General features: G+C 38.2%; 1 long non-coding RNA gene across 2 annotated transcripts in view; it reads left to right on the plus strand.

Annotated features, from left to right (window-relative positions):
• LOC131276271 (uncharacterized) overlaps positions 1-27667 on the plus strand; it is a 79540-nt gene that overhangs the window by 47995 nt on the left and 3878 nt on the right. Inside the window, exons 3-4 of one of the 2 annotated variants that reach the window (XR_011649488.1) lie at positions 14194-14255; positions 14361-14504. The exons of the other annotated variant lie outside the window; for it this stretch is intronic. This is a non-coding gene — a long non-coding RNA (uncharacterized lncRNA). Of the gene's footprint in view, positions 1-14193; positions 14256-14360; positions 14505-27667 lie in introns of those variants that run through there. 2 annotated transcript variants of the gene reach the window in all.

Below are 27667 nucleotides of genomic sequence, written 5' to 3' on the forward strand. Positions count from 1 at the left end.
ATTGCCACATTTATTTTGACTATTAATTATTTTATTCTTTAATGAAGGTCAGTATTCTAGAAGGAGTATCTGTCAAAATTTCACTGAGTTAGGTTTTACAAAGGATCCTTAAAAGAAACTTTGATTATATGCTAACTGTAAGTGTTAATTTTAAGTTGGGAAAAAATGATGAATACATGTAAGATTTATTTATATATCTGAATGTTGCTTAATCAAAGGGTTATCAGTTTTGAGTGCAAAAATGACTGAACCATGTTTAAAAATTATTACACTTTATAGAAGACATGCTAATGAACCTTTAGAAGAAAGCACAAAGATAATTAGCATAAAATGAATTATGCTGACAATGACGATAGAAATCACTGAAGGAAGATAAGAAAAGTAGAAGAAAATATGATATAGGACTGATTAAATATAAGTCAAATGATGAACATATATATATTACATGCGATATTACATACACACATGTGTATATATTACATAAAACATATTATATACAACTAACATAATATTCATTACTTTTTTCAAGAATTTGATCATTAGTCTCATTAAGTGGTCTATAGGAGAATAGAATATTAAATTATATTTCAATGAAAATATAACTATGCCAATAGTTTCTATTATAAATATTTAAAGTTGATATTACCTGATATGATAAGTATATATATATACATCTTATATATGATATATATATCTCATTTATACATTATACATATCAACAGCAATGTCCACATTTGTATTCTAATATGAATGTAAATGGAAGAAAGTGTCACTTTTATTACATTTCAAAGGGGAATAATAACATTCAAAATATTTTTGCATTGTTAATACATAATAACATTTAGAAATTCAGATTCTGAAAAATGTAGGCCAATAAGAATTTTTAAATATTGCTATCAAATTTCACAATTCATTTGGAAGTTTTAGCATTATTATGCATTAAACACATAGAAATTTAAATAGATTGGAAGCACTGAGAATGTTTTTGGGCTTCTTGGTATGGGTTTTAAATGAAGCCAGGAGTGGCAAGAGAGTGGAGAAGTAGAAACTTCAGTCTTCAAAATTGAGATCCAGTGGTATCTGAGAAGCTAATGAATACCTAGTACCTTTTAAGTCAAACATTAACAGACATTGTTGAAAGTAGGAAAAGAATGATCATGTTAGTCCATGAGGCACAATAAAACAACAAACGTCTACTTTGTATTATAGCTAGTGGTCTGAAGATTATTTTTAAATCTTTCAAATATATGACACATATATGACTGCATATGGCATTTGCTGAAACTCGTCTTCCTGGCATTTTCATAAATATATAGATGTGGTTTTTCCTGAGAAGATAATGTAGACTTTGGAACTAAGAAGCTTAATACAAGGTGAATTTTATAAAATCCCTTTATTTTTCTTAATGGGGTTAATGATATGAGGAGGCAAACAAATTAGTTTATCTTGTAGTTGTACTTATATCATCATAAAGATTTTAACACAGTGTTTTTAAGTTTTAGATTTTAAAAATTGAAGGAATTAAATTACACACAGACAGGTATATCAAATCTCTGTATTAGATTTACATTCCAACTTAGAATACGCTGGCAGTATAAAAAGCCCTTGAAAAAATTATTTGGTTGAAGGCTCTGAATAAGTTGGAGTTTTTATCACCCAACCTTTCTGTTGAGGCTCAAAAGGAATCCAATGATTACTGTTTATAATTGCTCTGAAAAAATATCCCAACTACCTAAACAACCAGGTGAGATGAATGAACCTATGCAATCAACATTAATGTTTTTATGAAATAAAAATTGCAAAGTGATAATGTTACATATATTTATTATGTTCATAATTATTACTGTGCTGTATAAGTAGGACGATTTTAAGGAATACTCCTAGTCATATATAAAGTATTCTAATGGGACAATTTAGTCTATTGACTTGAATGCATCTCCTATGTGGAAACAATAAATAATATTGGAATTACAATTTTTCTGGTACAAAACTCCATTTAGTAGTATAACTCACAATGTCTCATCACTAAGGAATTCTGTCTTATTGGTGGTATATAAATTTGGAATAAGGAAAGGGTACTAGAAGCCAAACTGGTCAGGACTGTGTTTAAATGGCTACCCACTTAAAGACTGGTCTCTTAAGAGTGCAGCTAAGAGTAAAATATTTATTGTCTTTTATAAATTCGACATATTAAACTTTGATTTGAGCCAGTGTTGATGAAACAGATCCAATGCTTAGATATAATTCAGCTACATGAGTATATAAGGTGAGCAATAGTAAAATCAGATAATCCAAGAGCATCATGATTCCTGTCAACCAAGCCTCTAGGAGCAAAATGATAGCCATCACTTTGGCGAATGCAGAAGAGGAGCTAGTGTTGCAAGTCAAATCTGGAAAGGTCTCAGTGGGATGCCAGAGGTGTAGCCAAGTGGTCTGGAATTCAAGTACCCAAACTCAGTGGATACTTATGAGAAATAGGAATCTGGATCAATTTTACAGAGATTAGAGAAGGCTAAACCCATATCACGAAACCTTAGACACTTGTAGAATATGTCCTCTGAATATTCTTTATCCTTGTCAGGACTGGTGTGGGAAACAGGTGAGACTGATGAAGGTATATCTCAGAGATACAAAGATTTGTTTCCAGACTACTGAGTAAAGCAAACATTGCAATAAAGTTAGTCACAAATTTTTTTTCCCTTCCCAGGGCATATGAAAGTTATGTTTGTAACTAAGGTATAGTCTGTTAAGAATAAAATCAAAGTATATACCTTAATTTTAAAACATTTTATTGTTAAAAAATACTATCATCTGTGCCTTCAGTGAGTCCTAATCTTTTTGCTGGAGAATGTTCTTGCCTCAATGTTAATGACTGCTAACTGATCAAATTGGTGTTTGTTGAAGAGTGGGGTGGCTGTGGTAATTTCTTAAAATAAGACAATGAAATTTGCCACATCAATTGACACATCCTTTTATGAAAGATTTCTCTGTTGCATATAATGCTATTTGATAGTGTTTTATCCACAGTAAAACTTATTTCAAAACTGGAGTCAATCTTCTTAGATCTTGCCACTGCTTAATCAACTAAGTCGATCTAATTGTTTCTGGTGTAATATTTTAAATCCTTTGATTCACTTTAATAATGTTTACAGCATCTTCATCAGGTGTAGCTTCCATCTCAAGCCACTTTCTTTGCTTATCCATAAGAAACACCTGCTCATCTCTTCAAGTTTTATCATGAGATTTCAGCAATTCAGTCACATCTTCAGTCTCTACTTCTAATTTTATTTGTCTTGCTCTTTCCACCACATCTGCTGTTACTTCTTCCAGTGAAGTCTTGAATCCCTCAAAGTCAGCCATGAGGCTTGTAATCAACTTCTTCCATACTTCTGTCAATATTGATATTTTGATATCCTCCCATGAATCACAAATGTCCTTAACACTATCTAGAATAGTGAAATCTTTCCAAAGTTTTTCAATTTACTTTGCCCAGATCCATCAGAGGAATCACTATCTATGGCTGCTATAGCCTTCTAAAATGTATTTCTTCTCTGTGATTTTTACCAAATTGACACAATTAGGTAAATTGACAGTACACATTAAATAAACTGTATGGTTAATCAGCAAAAAAATAGTGTGGGTTGGGAAAAATACACCAAATGTAAGCTATGGACTATAATTAATAGTAATACTTTGATGATGCTCACAATTTGTCACAATGCAAGGCATTGGTAGTGGGTTGAAGTATGGGAGCTCTATATGATGTTATGCATTTTTTTAAAAATTTACAACTTTTACTATTGACTTATAATATGTTGATGAATGATATACTTCAATAAATTTTTAAAACGGAAAAAATGTATTTCTTAAACAATAAGACTTGAAAGTCAAAATTACTTCTTCATCCATGAGCTGCAGAATGGATGTTGTGTTAGCAGGCATGAAAACAACTTTAATCTTGTATAGCTCCATTAGAGCTCTTGGGTGACTAAATGCATTGTCAATGAGCAGTAATATTTTGAAAGGAGTCTTTTTTTCTGAGCAGTAGTTCTCAACAGTGGGCTTAAAATATTCAGTAAGCCATGTTATAAATAGATGTGTTATCATCCAGGCTTTGTTATTTCATTTATAGAACACAGGTAGAGTATAATTGGAATATTATTAAGGGCCATAGAATTTTCACAACCATAAATGAACATGAATGTCAACTCCAAGTCACCAACTGCCTTAGCCCCTAACAAGAAAGTAGGCCTGTCCTAGGAGGCTTTGAAGTCAGTCATAGACTTCTCTATAGTTATTACAACCCTAGATGGAGGAATAGAGTATGGATTAGAGTGGACTTACTGATATTCTACTCATGAACTACTGTGATTAGTAATTGAAGAAAATGTAGCACTGATGTGGAGAAAGTGGCCATGGTAGCTGCTGAGAGTGAGGAGTGGGAAGAAGAGAAGTGATGTGGGGGGCATTTTCAGGCCTTGGAGCTGTCCTGTGTGGTACTACAGGGACAGTTACTGGACATTGCATGTCCTCTCATGTCCCACTGGGTGGACTGGGGGAGAATGTAAACTATAATGTGGACCACTGACCCTGTGGTGCAGCGGTGCTCAGAGATGTATTCACCAAGTGTGATAAATGTCCCATGATGATGGAGGAGGTTGTTGTTATGGGAGGAGTGGGTGAAGGGGGTGGGGGGTATATGGGGACCTCATATTTTTTTAATGTAACATTAAAAAAAATAAACAAAGACAAAAAAAAAACCTCTAGATGTGATCTTCTTTCAATATTGCATAAGACTATTTAATATACATTGGGAATCTGTTATTTAGCGTAGCCACTTTCATTTCACCAATTGTCTTAGTTAGATCTTCCGGATAACTTGATGAAGTTTCTACATCAGCGTTTGCTTCTTTACCTTGCCACTTGTTATGGAGATGGCTTCTTTCCTTAAACTTCATAAACCAACTTCTGCTACCTTCAAAGTTTTCTTCTGCCACTTTTCCACATTGCTCAGACTTCAAAGAAGTGACGAGAGTTAGGGTCTTCCTTTGGCTTAGGCTTTGGTTTAAGGGGATGTTGTGGCTGGCTTGATGTTTTATACAGACCACTAAAACTTTTTCCATGTAAGCAAAAAGACTGGCTCACTTTCTTATCATTCACATATTCACTGGAGAAGCACTTAATCTCCTAGAATTTTTCCTTTACATTCATACGTTGACTATTTGGTGCAAGAAACCTAGTATTTTTATTTTTTTTAGATTATTTCAGCTTCCCATATGCCTTCCTCACTAAACTTAATCATTTCTAGCTTTTGATTTAAAATGAAAGACATGTGATTCTTCTTTTCACTTAGACACTTAAGGACCATTGTAAGAATTTAATTGGCCTAATTTCAGTAATGTTGTCTCTCAGGGAATAAGAAAGCTATTGAGAAAGAGAGAGAGAGAGAGAGAGAGAGAGAAAGAATAGCCTGTCCATGAAGCAGTCGAGATCACATACAACATTTAATGATCAAGTCTGCCATCTTTTATGAGTGCAGTTTTGGCACCCCCAAACAATCGCAATAGTAACACCAAAGGCCACTGATCACATATCACCATAACAGATATAACGACAATGAAAAAGTTTGAAATATTGCTAGAATTACCAAAATGTGACACAGAGACATGAAATGAGCACATGCTGCTGGAAAAAATGGCACTGGTAGACTTCCTTGAAGTGGGGTTGCCACAAATCTTCATTTTGTAAAAAACACAATCTCTGTGAAGCATAATAAAGTGGAGTGCAATAAAAATAAGGTATGCCTGTATAACAATGAAGGAGATCAATTCCTGCAGACACATGGTGTTAAAATGTTGAGTGAAGCAACCCAGACATTGAAGGACAAATACTACATGACCTCAATGATATGAAATAAACAAGCTGCCTTAGATAGCAAGAGACTGAACGATAGGCTTACAGGAAATCGGAGGGTGGAGGAAGGATATGAGCCGATGTCTGCAGGGGTGGAATTTAAGACGAGATGGTGGTAAGTATGAACACAAAGAAGAGATAAAAGGGGGGCAAGGGGTTGCCTTTGGTTGGGGCTTTGCGGGTTTGAGGGTGGCTGGGGAGGGACGGATGGGTGACATTGCCCAAAAGTGGGGGGAGGGAGGGGTAGCATACGAACACAGGAGAGGGTTAGGTGTTGGTGGAGAGTAAAATGCCAAGAAAATCATATCAAAATATAATAAAGAGGGTTACCTGTTTAGAATACTCGGAGGGGAGGGTCTGATGCAGGACGGGCTCCTGGGGAATGTCTAAATGCTCATTCTGCCAGAGTGGGTGTCACCATGGGGTAGAAACCCAAGTAGTGAGAGTGGGGGTGGACCCACATCCTGGGGAGGACTGATGCCACCAAATAGAGGGAACTGTATCCCTCGAGAGAAAGGGTGGCTCCCAGGGCATTGGGGCAGTTGAGCAAGTTAGGCCCTGAACACTATTCCATCTATCTCTGGAAGTGGCTCCTCAGGAAACGGAGGTTGGCTGTCACTGTGGGCACCAAGGTGGAAGGGAAAATGGATGTTAAATGTGTGGAACCAAGGTAAATGGGGGGTAAGAGAGGAGTTTCTTGAGAGTACACAAGGATGGATATAAAACATGTAATATTACACCATAACATATAGGAGATGACAGACTGATAATGTAAACCATAATGTAAAACATAGGATAACTAAGAATGTAAAGAACTGTGTATCCTAAAGTATGCACCATAATGTAAGCACAGATGTCACCTTGTTAGAAACCTAATGTCTCAGACTCTGTACATCACGTTAAGTAAATATGATGTGAATAGGGTGTAAGTGTATTGCTCTGGAAGGAAAAAGGTTTTTGTGGGGGATGTATGGGAGTGCTGTATATTATATATATGCATTGCTGTGGTCTAGGACTCCTGTGAAGAGAAGCTGAATAATTAGGGGGGGAAAAAAAAAAAAAAAAAAAAAAGATAGGATGTAGAATTTTTTCAAGTCAACATTCTTTATCTAAGTTCTTTATCTAACTCTATCCAAGTTCTTTATCTAACCTTTAAATCCCTCGCTATATGCCATTCCCTAGTAAGGGACCATGACATTATATTGGGCTTCAAATTTCGGGGAGTTCTGGATCACAGAGTGTTTCAACAATGGCAATGGAGGGATACTGGTATGGGATACCAATGACAGGTGATATATGGCTGACAGGGAGCTGTACAGAACATATGTCCAGGGTGCATGGTAATGTTTGGATATACTCATAGTGGCAACAATTAAAAACCACAGCAGGGGGGGTACTGGGTTCCTGGCCAGTGGTGCTCTGTCGTGGTCCCTAGGGGAGCAGCGACAGTCTCCCAGGTACAGCGGCGGGGACCGGGAGGGAGTGAGGGTTCAACGGTGAGCCCCTGATGCTAATGACTATGCTTGTGAGCTGATAAGCCTAAAATAAGAACAAGGCCTAGAGCAACATTGTGCCTGGGAATTTCCTCCTGTCAGCCTTCATGTTACTCAAATGTGGCCAGTCTCGAAGCCAAACTCAGCATGTAAATGCAATGCCTTCCCCCCAGCGTGGGACATGACACCCGGGGATGAGCCTCCCTGGCACCGAGGGACCACTATCAACTACCAACTGATGATGCAACTGGAAAATGACCTTATACGGAAGGTTCAATGTGGATCAGCAGAATATCCCTGTCTACATAAAATAACATGACTTTAAAATGCTGTTTGAACTAAAGTAAGGGGGAAATGGAAAAGAGAAATGAGTTTATATGGCTACGAGTTTCTAAAAAAGAGTCTGGAGGCTGGCAGAAGGATTGCCCTCATGCACAACTGAACAGAGTCAGAGAGACAGATAAAGCAGATACAACCCCCAGATATCAGTTCCTTTGAGGGCTAAAGAGACCCATGGGAGTTATGGTCATGGCCGATGGGGTTAACTACCAGGTCAGATGGCCCCTTTTTGGAACTGGTGTTTATGTGTGATGAATCTGGACTCAGATGGGATCTTCCTTCATAAGACTTTCATGCTAATGTGCTGGAGGTGCAGTTAACGTTGGGGTTTAAGATATATTTAGGGGATTTGAATCTCTGGACTGACAATGTGATAGCCAGGTCCTGAGCCTCAACAGACTCCAGCACCTACAATATGATTTATTGGACTTACCACACTCAGCTAAGATGGAGTTGAAGAAGGACAACCACCACACCATGGAGCCTAGAGTGATTACAACTGAAAGTGGGAGGATTGCATCCAACATCCATGTGGAATCTGAGCCTCCTCTTGACATAGAGGTGCAATGGACACAACCAATCCAATGTCCACATAGAAGAGGTGGCATTGGATTGGGAAAAGTGGACATGGTGGCTGATGGGTATGGGGAAAGGCAGGAAGAGATGAGAGGTGGAGGCTTTGGGACATGGAGCTGCCCTGGATGGTGCTTCAGAGGCAATCACCGGACATTGTAAATCCTCACAGGGCCCACTGGATGGAATGGAGGAGAGTATGGGCCATGATGTGGACCATTGACTATGAGGTGCAGAGGTGCCCAAAGATGTACTTACCAAATCCAATGGATGTGTCATGATGATGGGAACGAGTGTTGCTGGGGGGGGGGGGGGGGGGAGAGGTGGGGTGGGGGGGTGGGGTTGAATGGGACCTCACATATATATTTTTAATGTAATATTATTACAAAGTCAATAAAAAAAATAAATTAAAAAAAAAAAAAAAGGAAAAAAAAAATAAATCTTGTTTTGCTTAATGTTTACATACTTCTGGACAGCATCTTTATCAACCTTGAGTGAATTACTCTTAGCTCATATATATTCTATATTTGCCATTAATATAGGTATGTGGAAACCCTGCTTTTGACTATTAGTACCTTTGTTTATATTCACTTTTTTCCATTTTGGCTAATTTTTTAATATGAAAATGGTGATATTTACCCGTATTTTGAAATTTTATTTCCATTATTTCTTGTTAAGAAATTCTATTTAGTTTATAACTGCTGACAGAAAATTTTATCCTATGATCTGAACTCAACCTGTCTTCAGCTAGCAGAGTACAGACAATTTTAAAAATTGCCTTTAGGCGGGTCATACACTCCATTTTTCCAGAGTCCCCAAAATTCTTTTTTGTGTTAATTCAGCTGCTGCATAAATTTTTAAAGTCAGCCTGGCCCCAGGAGTCATTTAAGTTTTAAAGCTCTGCATTATTTGCATGGAATGGAATGGTGGAACACTGTCTACTTAGAAAGAAAGATGATTTTTCATGTTTATATCTGAAAACCAATTTTATGTAGAGCTAAACTAAACAATGACAAATTGCATCTCTTTAAATAGAGTTTCAGTTCCTACTTTTGGAATTAAGTATTAAACAGTCCTATACTTAAATAAAATAAAGCTTCTTAGATAAATTTTCCTCTCTACTATATAGCCATATTGGTTAATTAATCTCTCCCCACTTTGCTTCAGGTTACCAAAAATAATTCATACTCATTTAGTGAACTTTAAAAGAATTGAGATGTAGGAAAATTCAGCCTTAATCTATCATATAGATAAACAGTGTTGAAATCATGTAATAATTACTTCATATCTCTTATAAATCTTTTAAAATTGAGTTTATTATATGCTAAATATATATAAATATATACATGAATATGTGAATTTGTATATGGACATACCTATTTCTATCCCTTTTTTCACTGAAAATTGATTTGAACATGGGAACTGTCTTATTTTTAATAGATTTTTTTTCAAAATACAAGAAAATTAGACAATTACACATAATTTTAAATAAATACATTATGAGATATTTAAAACAGCTGTTTTTTCCCATGTAAATTTTTTTTAACTTGAATAATTCAAAGTAATGTCGGGCATCTATAGTTTATATATATTGAAGATATGTAATTGTGTAATAATATTCATTGCTATCCTTAGGGTAATTACCTAGAGTAGATACATTTCAGTAAATTGTAAGTTAAATGTCTATGTTAGAATATTGTTTGCCAATGTATCTGTTTCTTTGAATCACAAATCATGAGAAGAAATTAGAGATTAACTATTTACATTCAATGAACAATGAAGTTTAGTTGCAGACTGGTTAAAAGCCCTAATTTCAAATAAATAAGGGCTATATGGAACTGTATTTTTCAATCTCCTAGGTGGCGTATACCGTGATATTGGTTGGCTTAAACAATAGGAATTTATTAGTTTACAGTTTGAGGCATCATCAAGGCAATGCTTTCTTCCTGAAGACTGGCTACTGGCAATCCTTGGCAACCCTACCACCTGGCAAGGCACCTAGGTTTCTGCTGATCTCTCCCTTCTCTTCTGGGTTTCCTAGTTAGTTATTATTATTCATTATTGTAAAGATTTATGTACTCAGTTGTTATGAATGAACCTCATACTGAGGAACATTTGTCCTGAGGTGTTTGTGATTTATATTAGCACATTTATAGTAAATCCACATGTGTTGGTAATGTAAATTTATGATTTTGATTTATTTATAGTTCATGTTATCTTGCCTATCTACGTGAGGTCTGGAACATTGTCTTCTGCTCTCGAATCTCCAGTGCTAAAATATAGCATAGTACATAACAGTAGCTCAGTAAATATTTATTGAATAATGAATCATTGTAATAGATGGAAATACAAATTATTAATATTTTACAAAACAACAGAATCCCTAAAGATAAAAATGAACATATATATACATAAAATTATTAATAGATCCTGCCAATTCGAGATGACTATTCATTCTGTTATATAAAAACTGACCAAAATCACAGCATAACAACTTAGAAACTTCCACATAGATAGCATAAACCAGACACACTATTTGAGTGTATCCAATCTGGCTTTACTTGTGTTTGGATCCTGGAAGAATACTTCCAGGCCCCAAAACTTAATTGTTTAGGCCACATAATTAGAAGAGCTGTCAAAAGAGGCACACAGTGCTAGGAGTTGGAATGGTAGACAGTCTAGATGCTCACTCTACACCTTTACTATATGAGAGCTGCATTTTCCCAGACATTTAAGATTCAGACAGCAAAGCTATTCCAGAGTCCTGTTTTATTTAATTTGAATGCCTTTGAAATCTCTCTGCTATTCCAAAGACATATTTTCCATTTCTTCTCTTTGTTTAGTTCTATGATACTGCCAGAAATGTTTAGAGAAATTATGTTGGTTATTACCCAGTGATCTCTTTCTTTTTAAGTGTCTTTAGATTGATTTTGCAAAGCTTTTTTTCAACAGCAGTAAAAAAAAATATTACGTCCTTTTGTTTCATAAAGTGAGCTTTACCTATTAGTAGCATATCATATTAATGGGTGACATATACAAAGACAGCCATTTTCATGTATTAAGAATTCTAGTTGTAGCCTCACATTTAGACATTGAATTCAATTTTTACTTACAAAAGCACTCAAGTTTCAAAGAGCTTAGCAAGCCAAGAATAATATTAGGATACTGCACACTGCATGCAAGCATTCCAAAATCCAGTAAGCATATTTAGAGCCCATTTTTTTCTCCTTTTATAAGTTGCTTAAGAAATAGTGATCAAAGTTGACAATTCTTTTAGTTCTAGAGGATGAAGTTCGATGTTGTGCGGTATGTGTCAACCAATTAAAAATGAACTGTAAGTTCACTTATTCTTCAGCAAATCTTCATTGTTCTAGCTGCTAATATAGCAGAGTTGAATAAAAAAGCTTGGTTTCTGTCCTCAATCTGGCAAGAGATGTAGAAAATTAAAAAACAGGCAAGCACAATAAATTAATATTTACAAATGGTATACAAAGACTTTCTTAAAGAGGTGACAATCAGATTTGTCTTTTGTAAAAGAAATGAGTTTACACCAATGCATTTCAAGAAACATGAATTCCTTATGTATATGAGCCTTTCTTAGAAAATAGAAGATATGAAGAAGAAAGTGACAAAACTGACCATGGGAGAGTGGTGTATAGTGTCTATACCTACTAAAAATGGTAGCTTTAAGACTTAGATTTACTAAAATAAATGTTCGTTTTAGCTCTTAGCCTAGTCGGCATTATGCAATCTAATTAGAACTGAATTTTTATTTTTTGAAGATAATTACCCAGATAATAATCCTCAATTTCTTTTTCAGATAAAAGAACTTTTATTTAGAATTGTTTTTCATAAATAAACAAGATTTTTTCACATGTTCTTGATAACAAAAATTACTATAATTCAATAATGCTTAAAATAACATGTGTTTACTATTCAGAGTATAATTGTTATATATTTGCAGTATGTGCATTTGTAATGCAGGTTATTTGTCTACATAATGGCAGTATTGTGCATGCCTAGCTGCAATAATTCCTCATAAAAAGTCTGCTGCCTAAACTGTAAATCATCACTATATTTGAAATATCTAGTAGTGACAGAAAAGTTCACACAGTAAAATGTGTATACTACTTCAAATTTGCAAAATATATGGTTAAATGTTTGTATGTATATAATGCACACTGGTACATACATGAGATAAGCATATATATATTTATATTTTATATGAGACTTAATATTTGAAAAAACACACTTAATTCTTAAAGCAACTCTTTGAGACAGAAAAATTGGATACCATTATAGTGATGATACTTAGAATTGATATTGAATTTGGGGACTTCCAAATATCACACTGCTGGGAGAGGCAGAGAAGAAGATTGATCTGACTTTAGCATTATTTATATTCATGTCATTACTTTCTTATGTTGAATTTACACTCTTCTAACCTAGAAGTATACCTTTAGAAGGCAATGGATTTGTATTTTCTGCAATGTTCTCATTTGTAACATTGACAACCTTGCATATATTGATTTCATTGTTTTTGAGGATTGAGGAAGGTGGACAGTTTTTTTGTTTTTTTTTTTTAATTAAGCAAAAGAAGAAACTAATGCATCCATCATGGGATGTAAACACTTTTCTACATTTGAAATCCCACTTGGTCACTACCAAATGTACATTTTCTCAGATTTTCTTCAAATCATGAGATTCTTTTCAATGACCTGATTTGATATGGTAAATGGTTTTGGTATTGTTGAAAAGGCATGATTTACATTTTAGTTTGGCAAATTTAGTTGTGATTGATTTAAAACAGACATCATGATTAAATTACAGAGCATTCTATAATGGGGATGCTACACATTTTTAGCTGGATGGAAGATGTGTAAGTCATCACCATGAACATAGTCTAGTACTGTTCATCATTGATTTCAAATGAACCTTAAACATGCATTACATTCTGCTGTCATCTTCTCAGTTATATGAGTATCTACTCAAGTGGTTAGTTGATTTTTTTCAGATTTAACAGAGGATAAAATGAAAAGGTTAACTGAAACAATGAGACCACCCAGCAGCTTTAGAACAAACAATGTTACTGTTGTAGATGACAAGAGAGGTTCAATTATTTGCATATAGAAAGGTCAGGACTCAGGAATGATTTTGAGAAGGAAGAAGAAAAAAAAAAAAAGATTTATTGATGGCAGGCCAGACTCAGGAGTTTTCTGTTTCAAACCTGAGCCCCAAACAAGAATTTTGAGTTCCTTTTATACAGAGAGGAAAGACCAAATCTTTCTTTTGTTTCAGTTCTCAATAGGCTTGAATTAGCATATATCTTCCACATCCTAGGTAGACTTTTAGCATGGACTTTATCCATTCTAGATAAGCTTTTAGCACATTTGGTTTGCATTTTCCCTGAATATTTAAAGTCTATAGAGTTTGCATTGCTAAACTGTTTCCTGGGACTGGAGTCATTGCCATGGTCACCAAGGGCAGGCCTGCAGCCTCTTACTGTCTCACACCCACAGATCAGAACACATACAGCTTAGGTTATCTATGAAGAGTGGAAGAGCCTCCCACCCATAGCCCACATCATTGCCTGCCAGAAAAGATGGAAGTAGCAAGTGAATCACCTCAGAGCAGATTTTTTAATGTCTCACTGATTCTGTGTTTATTGAGTACTCACAACTTCCAAGGGCTGAAAAGAGCTTAAATATGATCTACTTTGTAAGATTTAAATGGTGATACTAATAGAGATAATTGTGAAAAAAGAATCCCAAAATAATAGTTTGGATAACTATGATTTTTTTAAAGATGGATTTGTAAGTTTTTAATATAATTGATGAAAAGTTGATGTTTCTCCATTTGTATCCTTTGTTTTCAGGGGAAAAAATCTGCAAGTAAGGAAAATAATGTTCTTTTGAGGAGTATTTGTGAATCCTGCTGGTCAGTCCAACTTTAATTTCACCTGCTCAGAAATACTGTTTATCTCTTCTAGCCAGGGACATTGCCCTGACACTTCCCAATTAAAAATGTTCTGTTCTTGTACAGAAAGCCTTCTCTGATACATCACTGCAAAGTACTTCAGGACCTTCAGGCCTCACTCCACCTGTCACAAGCTCTACTGTGATATTTCCAGAAGTGATAATGATTTTATCACTTAGAGAGTTACCTTTTATATGAAATATTCTCTGTGTCTAGGTGAGGCCTCTTAACTCAAAATTCACATCTATTTTTTCCAATATAAAATGGTGCCTCTTCTTCCTTATTATGGCTCTGAAGAGAATTCAAGTGAATATATTAACAGTTAAACACCCTTAGAGTAAGAGACTGCCACTGGATAGGGAATACTACTTGGGCATGTTGGCATGGCTATATATATATGACTTCACTAATAATTATATTTAATGTTTGTTAAATCATTTTATTGTGCCAGATAATGCAAAATATTATCACACAACACATTTTTAAATATGCTCATTATAAAAGTGAACAAATGGATGCTTAGGTAAAATCCTCTCTAAGGTTTTAGAACTGCACCAGTGTGGTTAGACTGATAATACCAAATTGGCAGTGATGTTGAGCACCTGATCTCTCATAGGTTGTCAGTGGGAGTGTAAAATAGTACGACCATTTGGAAAACAGTTTGGTTTTACCTGCTAAGTCTGAACATATGTGTAATGGTGGGACTATTGTGTCAACTTGGCCAGGTAATTGTGTGCAACTGTTTGGTCAAGCAAGCACTGGGCTAATTGTAATACAAGGACATTTATAGTCTTTAGTCACCTTTGACTTTACTGCAGTGGTAAATCGTAGATAGTTGATTACGATTACATCAATCAGGGAGATTGCCTTCAGCAATGAATGATGTTAACCCAATCAATTGAATGCCTTAAAATCAGAAGTGATTTCAGCATTTAGGGATAATTTCCCAGCTTGTCTTTGGACAGCCAACGTCTCCCAGAACTGGTCAAGAACTTTAACTGGACTTTCATTGGAGCCCCTGCTTGCAACCTGCCTGCAGAACCTGGACTTGGGCATTCCCACAGCTGTGTGAGAGACTAATAAAATCACATACTTTTGACAGATATCTCTTGTTGATTCTGTCTCCCTAGAGAACCCTGACTAATACAGAATTTGGTACCAAGAAGTGGGGAAGTGCTTTTGCAATTACTGAAGTGCTGAAAAGGTTTTATAAAGGGGTAAGGGGTATTTTTTTTGGAGGAATTGTGAGATGCTTGGAAGACCTACAGCGCTTTGAAGAGACTGATAATTGTAATATGGATGCTAAAGAGACTTTTTATGATGTCTTAGAAATAAATGATGAAACTATTATTGGAATCTGGAGGAAGGGCGGTCCATATTATAAAGTTGCAGAGAATTTAGTAAGATTAACTCCTGGTTTTTTATGAAAGGAAGAATTTGAAAATGGCAAGCCTGGGCATTTAGCTGAAAAAATTTCCAAAGGAAACCCAGAGAATGTGACCTGGCTTCAGCTTGAAGCTTATAGCAAACAGCTAGATGAGAGAGATATGCTCAGGACTGAACTGTTAGGCATAAAGAAAACAGAAACTAATTCTGGAAATTCCAAGCCTCTGGAAATCAAGCTCCCAGATGAAAGTGCCTCATTGGAGGACTTAATTAAAATTGGAATTTGTAAATCAGGATTGAAGATGCAGTTATCTCAGAAAGACTTGTGGAAGGTCTTACTGTCTGATGGCTTGGACCCCTGCTTCTTGCATGCTGAATCAACAAGGTTTTTGAGAGAACTGTATGAACAAAACCACTTTCAGCACAGACTAAAAGGGACATGGAAAGGAGAGATTGAAGGAGAAACAGCTTTAAGAGGAAAACCGTGGAAGCTGAGATCTGGAATTAGGACATTACCTTGGGTCAAGAGAGGAACCCCACCCATGTGTACAGAGAAGATGAGTTTGCCCCAGCAGTTGAAGAGGGTGAATGTTCCCACCTGATGTTCTGGGAGAATTTTGCCACCTCAGGGTACAGAGAAGGTGGAGCACATTCCCCAAAGATTATGGTGGTTAAGGTCAGCATACCATGGTCTGAGAGGGCTCCATGGATTAGGGAAGGCCAGATGGCAACTTGTTGCTCTGAGAGGGTTGAGCCTGCATGCCAAAGGTTAGTGAAGGCCAGGTGGTCAACTCATTGCTCTGAGTCGGTTGAGCCTATTTGCCAAAGGTTATGGGGAATGTTGTCTTCACATCACTGTACTAGGTGGGGTAAGACAACCCAAAGATTGGGTAAGGTTTGGCAATCACCCAACACTCTTGGAGAGTGAGGTCTGGAACTTGGTAGACACCCAGATACTTGATGAGGATGGAACCAAGAAAATGGCCATTGGACAAGCATGTGGAAAGGGTGGGTTCCCATAAGGCACCAAGGAGAGGAAAGCATCATTTTAAGAATGACTCTCAGACTGAAATCGAATGGAGGATGCCCTGCAGATTTACTGAACTGTATAGGACCCTTGACTCATGTTTCCTTCCCAATTTCTCCTTACTGTAATGAAAATGTTTATCCTTTGTCCATTTGCGTTTTGGAAAGAGATAAATTGTTTTGTAAGTTTCAAAGGTCTATAGCAGACAGGACTTTACCCCAAGACAAACTGTATTTCTTTAAATTGATAGTGATATGATTTAGTACTTGCATTGTTACTGATTTAAGTTTCTTTCAAATATTTTGATGTCTCTTTAGAATTCAGAGGGTGGAATGCAGCCATTTGGTATGGTTATGAATTCTAAAAATAGATATTGGTTTATGTTTGTAATCTGGTCTGTACCTAGATATGATTGAGTTATGATTGGGGCTTTGATTGGGCCACATCATTAGGGCATTGGTGAGTGGGGACTCACAGATAAAAGGCATGGCAAAGAACAGAGTGTAGGATTTTTTATGTTGGAGCTTGATGCTGAAGTCTTAAGATGGAGCCCCAGGGAGTAAGCATACAGAGGAAAGAGAAGCAAGCTCTGGGGAAAAGAGGACCTGAGCCCAAAGAGGAACACAGAGGGATAGAGATGGCTCCTTAGACACAGCAGAAACCCCAGCGAAAGAGAAGAGACATTCACCTGATATTCTACAGCTGACCTTGTGGAGAAAACAGAGGACATGAGCCCAGAGGAACGCAGGAAGCCTGAACCCTCACAGACTTTGGCAGCCATCTTGTGCCAATACATGGAAATAGGCTTTGGTGAGGGAAGTAAATTATGCTTTATGGCCCGGTAACTGTAAGCTCCTACCCCAAATAAATACCTTAAAAAAATTGATCACTCTTCTGGTATTTTGCATTAGCACCCCTTTGGCTGACTAATCCAACTGGGTACCAGGAGTGATTCTTGAAGAACAGAGTCTTAGACATGGGGTGTGTGAGGTGGTTCTGGAAGCTTACAGTTGGCTCTCCACTCTGATTGGACTCAACGTACTGATGATTCCCTTTCTAATAATGAAAAGGCTACTAATAGTCCATGGAACGAGTTGGCAATTGAGATACACAAAATAGTATTAGTGGATTCCACTACTTACATGCTTATAAGAAGCAAGGATCTGGATGAGAGTGTTTTCAACACCTTAGCAGTGTTTTGCGGAGTCAAACACTTTAATGACGTGGACTGACTTCTCCTAGATACTCTGGATACTGTTACAAAAGTAAGAGATGAGCTGAAGGCTTCAAACTTGAAATGTAAACCCAGCATGATTGATGTGAAAGTTTCTATGTGTGCTCTGAAAGAAAATCTTGTCTCCTGTAGCCATAGGCTCAAAGTATCTGTGAACCAAACTGAGGCTCTCATTGTATGAGTAGTGGAGTTACAAAGGAAATTAAAATCTCAACCCTGCAGGGTTTCTGCAGTTAAAGGGAAGGCATTGATTAGAAAAGAGTGGAATTCAGAGAATTGGAATGGAGATATATGGGATGATGATAATATTGATGGAGACATTGGAACCTTGAATTCTGTTGAGACTTTACCAGATAAACCTGCTATGGCCTGTCCTGTGGAGACCTCACCTTCTCAACCTTGTATGATCCAGCCCCCAGCCTGCCCCAAGGAGTCTGAAACAACTTCCAACCCTGAGGTGGGTACCAGCCAAAATGAAGCCTGCCCTGCCCAGCCTCCAGCCTGCCCAGGGAGTCTGGACCTCCTCCCAGCCCTGAGGCACATACCAGCCAAACTCCAGTAAGCACTGCAGAGCCTCCAGTCTGCCCCAAGAAAACTGCCTTCCAACCCCTGCCTGAAGAAATTAAATTCTGTTTCACCAGAAGAAAATGTAAGGGAATGCCCTGAGCTCAGTAGCTTGCAAGGCATTTCTAATCCTTCTCCTTTCCCACCCCCACCACTTAGCTTGTCTTCGAGACCTATTACTAGACTAAAATCACAACAAGCCCCCAAAGATGAAATAGAAAATGTGACCCATGAGGAAGTAAGATATACTCAGAAAGAACTGCATGCATTTTCCAACTTATATAGATAGAAATCAGAAGAATATGTATGGAAATGGATACTAAGCTTGTGGGATAATGATAGAAGGAATATAAAGTTGGATCAGGCTAAATGTACTGATATGGGCCCACTAAGTAGAAATTCTGGATTCAACACTGTAGCTTGAGGGGTTAGAAAGAGCTAAAATAGTTTCTTTGGGTGTCTGACTGAAACATGGACCAAAAAATGGCCTAGCATGCCTGAGGTTGAGACGCCCGATTTGCCCTGGTATATAGTAGAAGAAGGAATTCAAAGGCTTAGGGAGATTGGAATGTTAGAATGGATTTACCATTTGGGAGCTTCCCACCCACCCCAGGAATGTCCAGAGGACACACCTTTAACCAGTACTGTGAGAATAAATTTGTAAGACTAGCTCCATCTTCCCTGAAGAGCTCCATGGTTGCTCTTCTCTGTAGTCCAGATATTACTGTAGGGAAGACAATGATAGAATTAGAATCCTTAAACATTATGAGGATGATCAGATGTTAGTCAGGTAAAAGTCAAGTATTGGAAGTTAATCACCAAGGTCAAGGTGGGCATGGCTACTGCAATGAAAGGCAGATTAAAAAAAGCACTAGGAATAGTCTGAGTTGCATAGAGTTATGGTGTTGGCTAATACATCATGGAGTACCTAGCAGTGAAATAGACAGTCTACTAAATTTCTATTGGATCTGTATAAATGGAAGAGTTCTAGGTCGAGTGAACAAATCCTAACTCAAAGTATAAATGCAGAGAATCATGGCCCCTTAATCAATTCCCAGACTTGAGATGGTTTACAGACATAGAGCCCCTTGAATGAGGAGAAGGCCAGGTCTCCTTGGGGAAGGATCCTATTAAACTGCCCAAAATTTACAGTGTTAATCTTCCTCTCGCACCTTTCCCCAAGGAAAGCTATGGCCTTTTACCAGAGTAACTGTGCATTGGAGAAAAGGAAATGATCAGATATTTGGGGGAGTATTAGACACTGACTCAGAAGAGACATTAATTCCAGGAAACCAAAATCGTCATTGTGGTCCACCAGTCAGAGCAGGGGCTTATGGAAGTCAGGTGATTAATGGAGTTTTAGCTCAGGCCCAACTCACAATTGGTCCAGTGTGTCCCTACACCCATTCTGTGGTTATTTCCCCAGTTCCAAGTTGCATAACTCAAATAGACATACTCAGTAATTGGCAGAATCCCCACATTGGATCCCTGACTTGTGGAGTGAGGGCTATTATGGAAAGGACAAATGGAAGCCACTAGAACTGCCCCTACCTAGCAAAATAGTAAACAAAAAAGCAGCCCTGGATTCCTGAAAGGACTGCAGAAATTATTGCCACCATCAAGGATTTGAAGGATGCAAGGGTGGTGATTCCCATCCCATCCCCATTCAACTCTCCTATTTGGCCTGTACAGAAAACAGATGGACCTTGGAGGATGACAGAAGATTATTGTAAACTTATACAGGTGGTGACTCCAACTGCAGCTGCTGTTCCAGATGTGATATCATTGTTTGAGCAAATCATCCTGTCCCCTGGTATCTGACATACACCTGTTCATTTGGCAAATGATTTTTTTCTCAATTCCTATTAGTAAGGACCACCCAAAACAGTTTGCTTTCTGTTGGCAAGGACAGCAGTATACCTTCACTGTCCTGCCTCAGGGGTATATCAATTTACCAGCCCTATGTCATAGTATTGTCTGCAGGGATCTTGATCATCTCTTCCTCCCAAAAGACATCACAATGATCCATTATATTGATGATATCATGTTGATAGGACCTAGTGAGCATGAAGTAACAAAGACTCTAGACTTATTAGTAAGACATTTGCATGAGAGAGGATGGGAGATAAATCCAACTGAAATACAAGGTCCTTCCATCTCAGTGAAATTTCTAGGTGTCCAGTGGTTGTGGGGCATGTTGAGATATCCCTTCTAAAATGAAGATAAGATGTTGCATCTGGCCCCTCCTATGACAAAAGGGGACAACGCTAGTTGGTCTCTTTGGATTTTGGAGATAACACATTCCTCATTTGGGTGTGTTACTCTGACCCACTTACCAGGTGACCAGAAAAGCTACTAGTTTTGATTGGAGACTGGAACAAGAAGAGGTTCTGTGTCAGGTCCAGACTCCTGTTCAAGCCACACTACCACTTGGGCCATATGATCCAGCAGATCCAATGGTGCTGGAAGTTTCCGTGGCAAATAGAGATGCCATCTGGAGCCTTTGACAGGCCCCTATAGGAGAATCACAATGCAGACCTTTAGGATTTTGGAGCAAAACCCTGCCATCCTCTGCAGATAACTGAGTAGTTTTTTGAGAAACAGCTTTTCATCTGCTATTGGGCCTTAGGAGAGACTGAACATTTAACCATTGACAATCAAGTTACCATAAGGCTTGATTTGCCTAACATGAGCTGGGTATTGTTTGACGCACCAAACCATAAATTTGGGCATGCACAGCAGCTCCCCATAATAAAGTGGAAGTGATATATATGAGATAAGGCTCAAGCAGGTCCTGAAAGCACATGTTAGTTATATGAGGAAGTAGCCCAAATGCCCATGTTCACCACCCCTGCCATGTTACCTTCTCTTTCCCAGCCCACAGCTTTGGCCTCCTGGGGAGTCCCTTATAATCAGTTGACTGAGGAAGAGAACACTCAGGCCTTGTTTATAGATGGTTCTACATGATATGCAGGTACCACCTGAAAGTGGACAGCTACAGCACAGCACCCCCTTTCTGGGACATCCCTGAAGGACAGTGGTAAGAGCAAATCCTCCCAGTGGGCAGAATTTCAAGCAGTGCACCTGGTTGTTCATTTTGCTTGGAAAAAGAAATGGCCAGAGGTGCATTTTACACTGATTCATGTGCTGTTGGCAGTGGTTTGGCTGGATGGTCAGGAAATTGGAAGGAACATGTTTAGAAAACTGTGACAAAGAGGTCTGGGCAAGAGGTATATGGATAGACCTTTTTGAGTGGGCAAACATGAAAACATTTGTGTTCCATGTGAATGCTCACCAGAGGGTGACTTGAGCTGAGGAAGATTTTAATAATCAAGTGGACAAGAAAACCTGCTCTGTGGCTAATGCTCAGCCTCTTTCCCAAGTCACTCCTCTTATTGCCCAATGGGCTCATAAACAAAGTGGCCATGGAGGTAGGGATGGAGATTTTGCATAGGCTCAGCAATATGGACATCACCTCACTAAGGCTGACTTGGCTACAGCCACTGATGAGTGCCCAATCTGCCAGAAGCAGAGACCCACAATTAGTCTCTGATATGTCACCATTCCTCGAGGTGACCAGCCTGCTACCTCATGGCAGGTTGACTATATTAGGCCACTTCCACCATGGAAGGGGCAGTGATTTGTTTTAACTGGAATAGACACATACTCTGGATGTGTTTGCATTTCCTGCATACAATGCTTCTTTCAAACCTATCTTCCATGGACTTACTGAATGTCTTCTCTACCACCATGGTATTCCACACAACATTGCTTCCAATCAAGGAACCCATTTCATAGCAAATGATGTGCAGGAATGGGCACATGCCCATGGAATTCACTGCTCTTACCATGTTCCACATTACCCAGAAAGAGCTGGATTGATAGAACTGTGGAATGGCCTTTTGAAGACTCAAGTCTGGTGCCAATAAATTGGCAATATCTTGCAGGGCTGGGGTAATGTTCTCCAGGTAGCTGTGTATGCTCTAAATCAGTGTCCACCCTATGGTTCTGTTTTTCCCATAACCAGCATCCATGGGTCCAGGAATCAAGGCGTGGAAATGGGAGTGACACCAATCACTATTTCCCCTAGTGACCCACTATGAAAATTTTTACTTCTTGTTCCTGCAACCTCAAACTTTGCTGGTCTACAAGTTTTAGTCCCAAAGAAGGAGTGTTGTCACCAGGGAACACAGCAATGATTCCATTGAGCTGGACGTTAAAACTGCCACCTGGCCACTTTTGGCTCCTCTTACCTCTGAATCAACAGTCAAAGACAGAAACTACTGTACCGGCTGGGGTGATTGATCCTGACTATCAAGGGGAAATAGGACTGCATCTACATAATGAGGTAAAGAAGAGTTTGCCTGGAATACAGGAGATCATGGGCATCTCCTAGTACTGCCATGTCCTATGATTAAAGTCAATGGAAAATTGCAACAACCCAATCTAAGCAGGACTACAATGGCTCAGAATCTTCAGGAATCAAAATTTGGGTCACTCCACCATGTGATTGGAACTGCTAGCATCGGGCTTGTATATTTATTTAAGGAGAGAAATTTGGCATATATTGGCACCCATAATGAGAAAAATATTTTAAAGCATCAAACAATAGGAGTATATAACCTAATATCTTTCCCATTTTTGTGTGTATGAGTCATCATTTATCTGAACCAGCATAAAATTAACTAATTGCTAAGAAGAAGTGTCTTGGATAACCATGAATCAAACTTTTGCCATAGTGGATTGAATGGTGGCCACCAAATGATATGTCCATATTCTATTCTCTGGAACCTGTCATTGTAACTTCTTTTGGAAAAAGTTTCTTTGCAGATATAATTAAGGATTTTGCGATACGATTATGTTTGGTTATGCAGATGGGCCCTAAATACATTCACAAGTGTCTTCATAAAAACAAAAGGAGAAGGCTACTTGAGACAGAGGGACCAAGGCAGAGAGTGGAGTGATACAGAGACAAGGAATGCTACTGCCACAAGAAACTGGAAGAAGCTACTAATAATTCTCCTCTTATTCCTCTATAAGGAAGTGTGGTTCTGCCTTCATATTGGATTTCTGGCCTCAGCACTGTGAGATGGTTTATTGAGCACTTTGTTGATGCAGTTTGATAAAACAACAAATTTCCATTCTTCTAAATTACCCTAGTTGTGGTAATTTGCTACAACAGGCCTAGGAAACAAATATGCCATTAATGATATATTTTATTTCATAAAAATAATTTATAAAAATCACATTTATGTGGTCCACTTGGATGCATTCCAAACCTCAGAATAAGTTTTATTATAATAAGTAACTGTTTTTCTAACATTTTTTTTGTGTGAAAAGGACTTAATACTTTGGATGACATGATCTGAATTTTAATGTAATGTTGCTTTGATAATACATCCAGTATATGTTTTGTTTTCTATCCATGTTTATTGAACTGCAACAAGAATTGAGCATATATCCAATACTTTTTCCTCTTTTCCCTCTCAACAGCTTTGGATAATGTTGCAAATGCATTATTTATAGTACACTACCCCTTGATCCACAGGTGAAGTATGTAACTTAATTCAAACAAAACAAAAATAGTATACTCCTGGCTTAATGAACCTAAAAAGAATAATCCTTCAGGGCTTTTAATAGAAATTCTAGGATACAGGTCCTCTCTCTTCCTGTGGACAATGTTTTGTGCACCTTTAAGGCCTAGATTTGCTGTAGTTATTTTGCTACCATAGTGAAGCCAGTCTGAAAATTAATCCACTTATGAGGACCGAGACAAGATAGTCACACACACACATACAGGCAGTTCCCAGGACCTTGCAAACTGAAAGTCAAACCTGTTGTATCTGTAGGTATGTGGGACAATGATTGCAGTTTTATTTTGCTGGCAAGAATTCCTATCTATATCTATATCTATATCTATATCTATATCTATATCTATATCTATATCTATATATATAGCTTGAGTTGACATTTTTGTTATGTTCAATTAAAAATATATAACATATAATATTTTGACCCAGGAATGGGGTTTCACAACTAACAGGCCATAAAATATTGGATAGGCTGAATTATATTAACATATTATAGATAAGAAATTGAAGATATTTGTTATTTAATTGCTTAACAGGTGAACTCTTGCTTTTTTACTGTGGACTTCAGCCTATGAGCCTACGGGGACTGAGTCTTGCAAAATATGTGAGTTTGAGAGGTATTTTAAATTTCTACTGAATGATAAAAAATGTTTCCATTTCCAATCTCATCATATGAATCAGATATGCCCTGTGCTTTCTTGATGCTTTTTAGCCAACATTCTGTTTAATTGTTCAGCTTTCCTTTAGGGATATGCATGCAATGCTTCCTTTTCTGAACCATAATCACTCTTGTTAAAAGCATCCTAGGGCCTATCCTCAACTCATTTAGCACCTCCCCTGTTACTGATCAGAGCATTGAGCCCACATGACTTCAAAAGTGGCTCTGCGTTTGTGTCCTCTCAGAGGGGTGCCAAAGACACAGTGAGCATTTGGCCCTCAGTTCCCATTACAAGTTCTCTGAATTTCAGTTGGCAGAAGATGAGACACTAATGTTTACCTAGATTATATTTAAGTAGGAACTCTGTGAAGTATTCGAAAGAAAACTATGAAAACAAAACCTGAGAGAGAACTTTTAATTCTACTATTCACATACATGACATCTGGATATATATCATAAAGACTGCTAATATATTGAGCCTAATTTTCTTTCTCTGTCAGAAGGCAGCAGATTAGCATAAAAGAGTGCCTCATGCAAAGCCCAGCATGACTTCATGTAGATTGTGGATCAAGTTATTTTACCAAATGAACAATGGCCAGCAATGGGCACAGTTTCAGGCATGGTGGGCAGGAGTTGTTTGTGCTGCATACACACCTTGCCCTTCTCTTCACTGGTCCTCTCCCAAGCACATGGCCATAGATTAAGCCCAGGATGGAGAATAGAACGCAGGAAGTCTTGGGGAATTGTTAAATGTGAAGAGCATTCTTCTCTTCCCATACTTAAAAAAAAAAAATTATTTTGAAGAAAATTTAGATTACATAAATGTTATATAAAAAATATAGGGGGGAAGCAGACTTGGCCCAGTGGATAGGGCATTGTCCTACCACATGGGAGGTCTGTGGTTCAAACCCTGGGCCTCCTTGACCTGTGTGGAGCTGGCCCATGAGCAGAGCTGATGCATGCAAGGAGTGCCCTGCCTTGCACGCGTGTCCCCCACATAGGGGAGCCCCAAATGCAAGGAGTGTGCCCTGTAAGGAAAGCCACCTAGTGCAGAAGAAAGTGTAGCCTGCCCAAGTATGGCACCGCACACACGGAGAGCTCACACAACAAGATGATCAAAAAAAAAGACTCAGCAGCGGTGCCGCTGATAAGGATAGAAGTGGTCACAGAAGAACACACAGCGAATGGAAACAGAGAGCAGACAACTGGGGGGGGAGAAGGGGGAGAGAAATGAATAAAAAATAAATCTCAAAAAAAAAAAAATAGGGGATTCCCATATGCCACACTCCTTCCCCCTCCCACATTCTCCCCGCATTAACAACATCCTTCATTAGTGTGGTACATTTGTTACAATTGATGAACATATATTGAAGCATTGCCATTAACAATGGATTATAGTTCACATTGTAGTTTACATTGTGTCTCATGCAATTTAGTACATTATAACAAAATATATAATGGCTTGTATCCATCATTGCAACATCATGCAGGACAATTCCAATGTCCCCAAAATGTCCTCATATTACACCTATTTTTCCCTCTCCCTCCCCCCAAAATCTCCAGTGGCACTGCCCGCACATCAAAGATAAAAGTTCTTTCATTGCTAATAATAATGTCTATAGCAGAATAATAATCTACTTTAGTCCATTGTATGTTCCTTAATCTTGAGGATTTGGGGATGGTGATGACCACTATGCCTCTAATTGGGAGGGGGCTTAGATCCCATGGGGGCAGATGGATGGAACTCTCTTACTTGCATTTGCAGACTCTCTCTGTTCCTTGGGCTGGGCATTGTCCATAATCATCACCTTGTTATTTGCCCTGGGTGAGTCCAAGGAACTGGAGAGTAAGTATTGCAACTCTGTGAGATTCAGGGCCCAGGTCGCACACTGACACTCTCTTGGAAATACACCTATCAACCCCGTACTCACTGTAAGTTCAAATAGAAGAGGCAGAGGAGCCATGTGTAGGGAAACCACAACTGAGTCCCACTCTGTCACGCTGGGAAGCATAAATTCAAAGAAGGATCCACTGGCAGGGCACCAAACTCCTGAGCTATCTGGTCTGCCTATAGGGTCTGGATGTCTCCAGAGCCCTCAGGAGTCCTGCCCCTATTTGGCTATTTGAGGCAAGATTTACTGTAGCAGTCAATAAGATCCTGCTGAGACATGCATAAGCATAACCTCTGGAATGACCTCCCAACTCACTTTGAAGTCTCTTAGCCAAAGGAACCCATTTGTCTTTACCTTTACCCTTTTTTGGTCAAGGTCTTTTTCCAGGTGCATTGCTAGTTGGTGCTTGATAGTAATCCCTTGGTGCCAGGGAGTCTCATCCCTGGGAATCATGTCCCTTGCCGGAGGTAGGTAGTGTGTTTATATGATGAGTTTGGCTTAGAGAGAGGCCACATTTGAGCAACAAGGAGGCCCTCAGGAGGTAACTCTTAGGCAACATATATTACTAGGCTAAGCTTCAATTTCAAAAGAAAAGGTTTATAAGTACAATCATCCATATCAAGGGCTTGGTGTGATGATCCATCCTCCTTCAGTAGGTACCACCCCTGTACTTGAGGGATTCTTGCTGTCTTATTAGAGAGTGTAGCAGAACTCCCCAGGATGGAACTGGATATTCTTTTGGTTATTGTGTGGATCTCCACCTATTGGGGCAATGCTCCATGAACCCTTGAACACATTCATGTGCCTTAGAGGCTTGTCCCAGATGAACCTTCTCCCATGCATACCCCTTTCACCAACACCCCATACCAATGTCCCTCCCCTGCCAAAATTGTGAGCCTCTGTGATCCAAAACCTCTCTAAAGATGAATGCAAGAAGGTAACAAAATAAAAATAATAAGAGACTATAATAATAGAAATAGTTTTAAAAATAACATGTAAAATACAAAGTTTTAAAAAGTAA

This window comes from Dasypus novemcinctus, chromosome 1 (genome assembly GCF_030445035.2).
Source record: "Dasypus novemcinctus isolate mDasNov1 chromosome 1, mDasNov1.1.hap2, whole genome shotgun sequence".
Taxonomy (NCBI): Eukaryota; Metazoa; Chordata; class Mammalia; order Cingulata; family Dasypodidae; genus Dasypus; species Dasypus novemcinctus.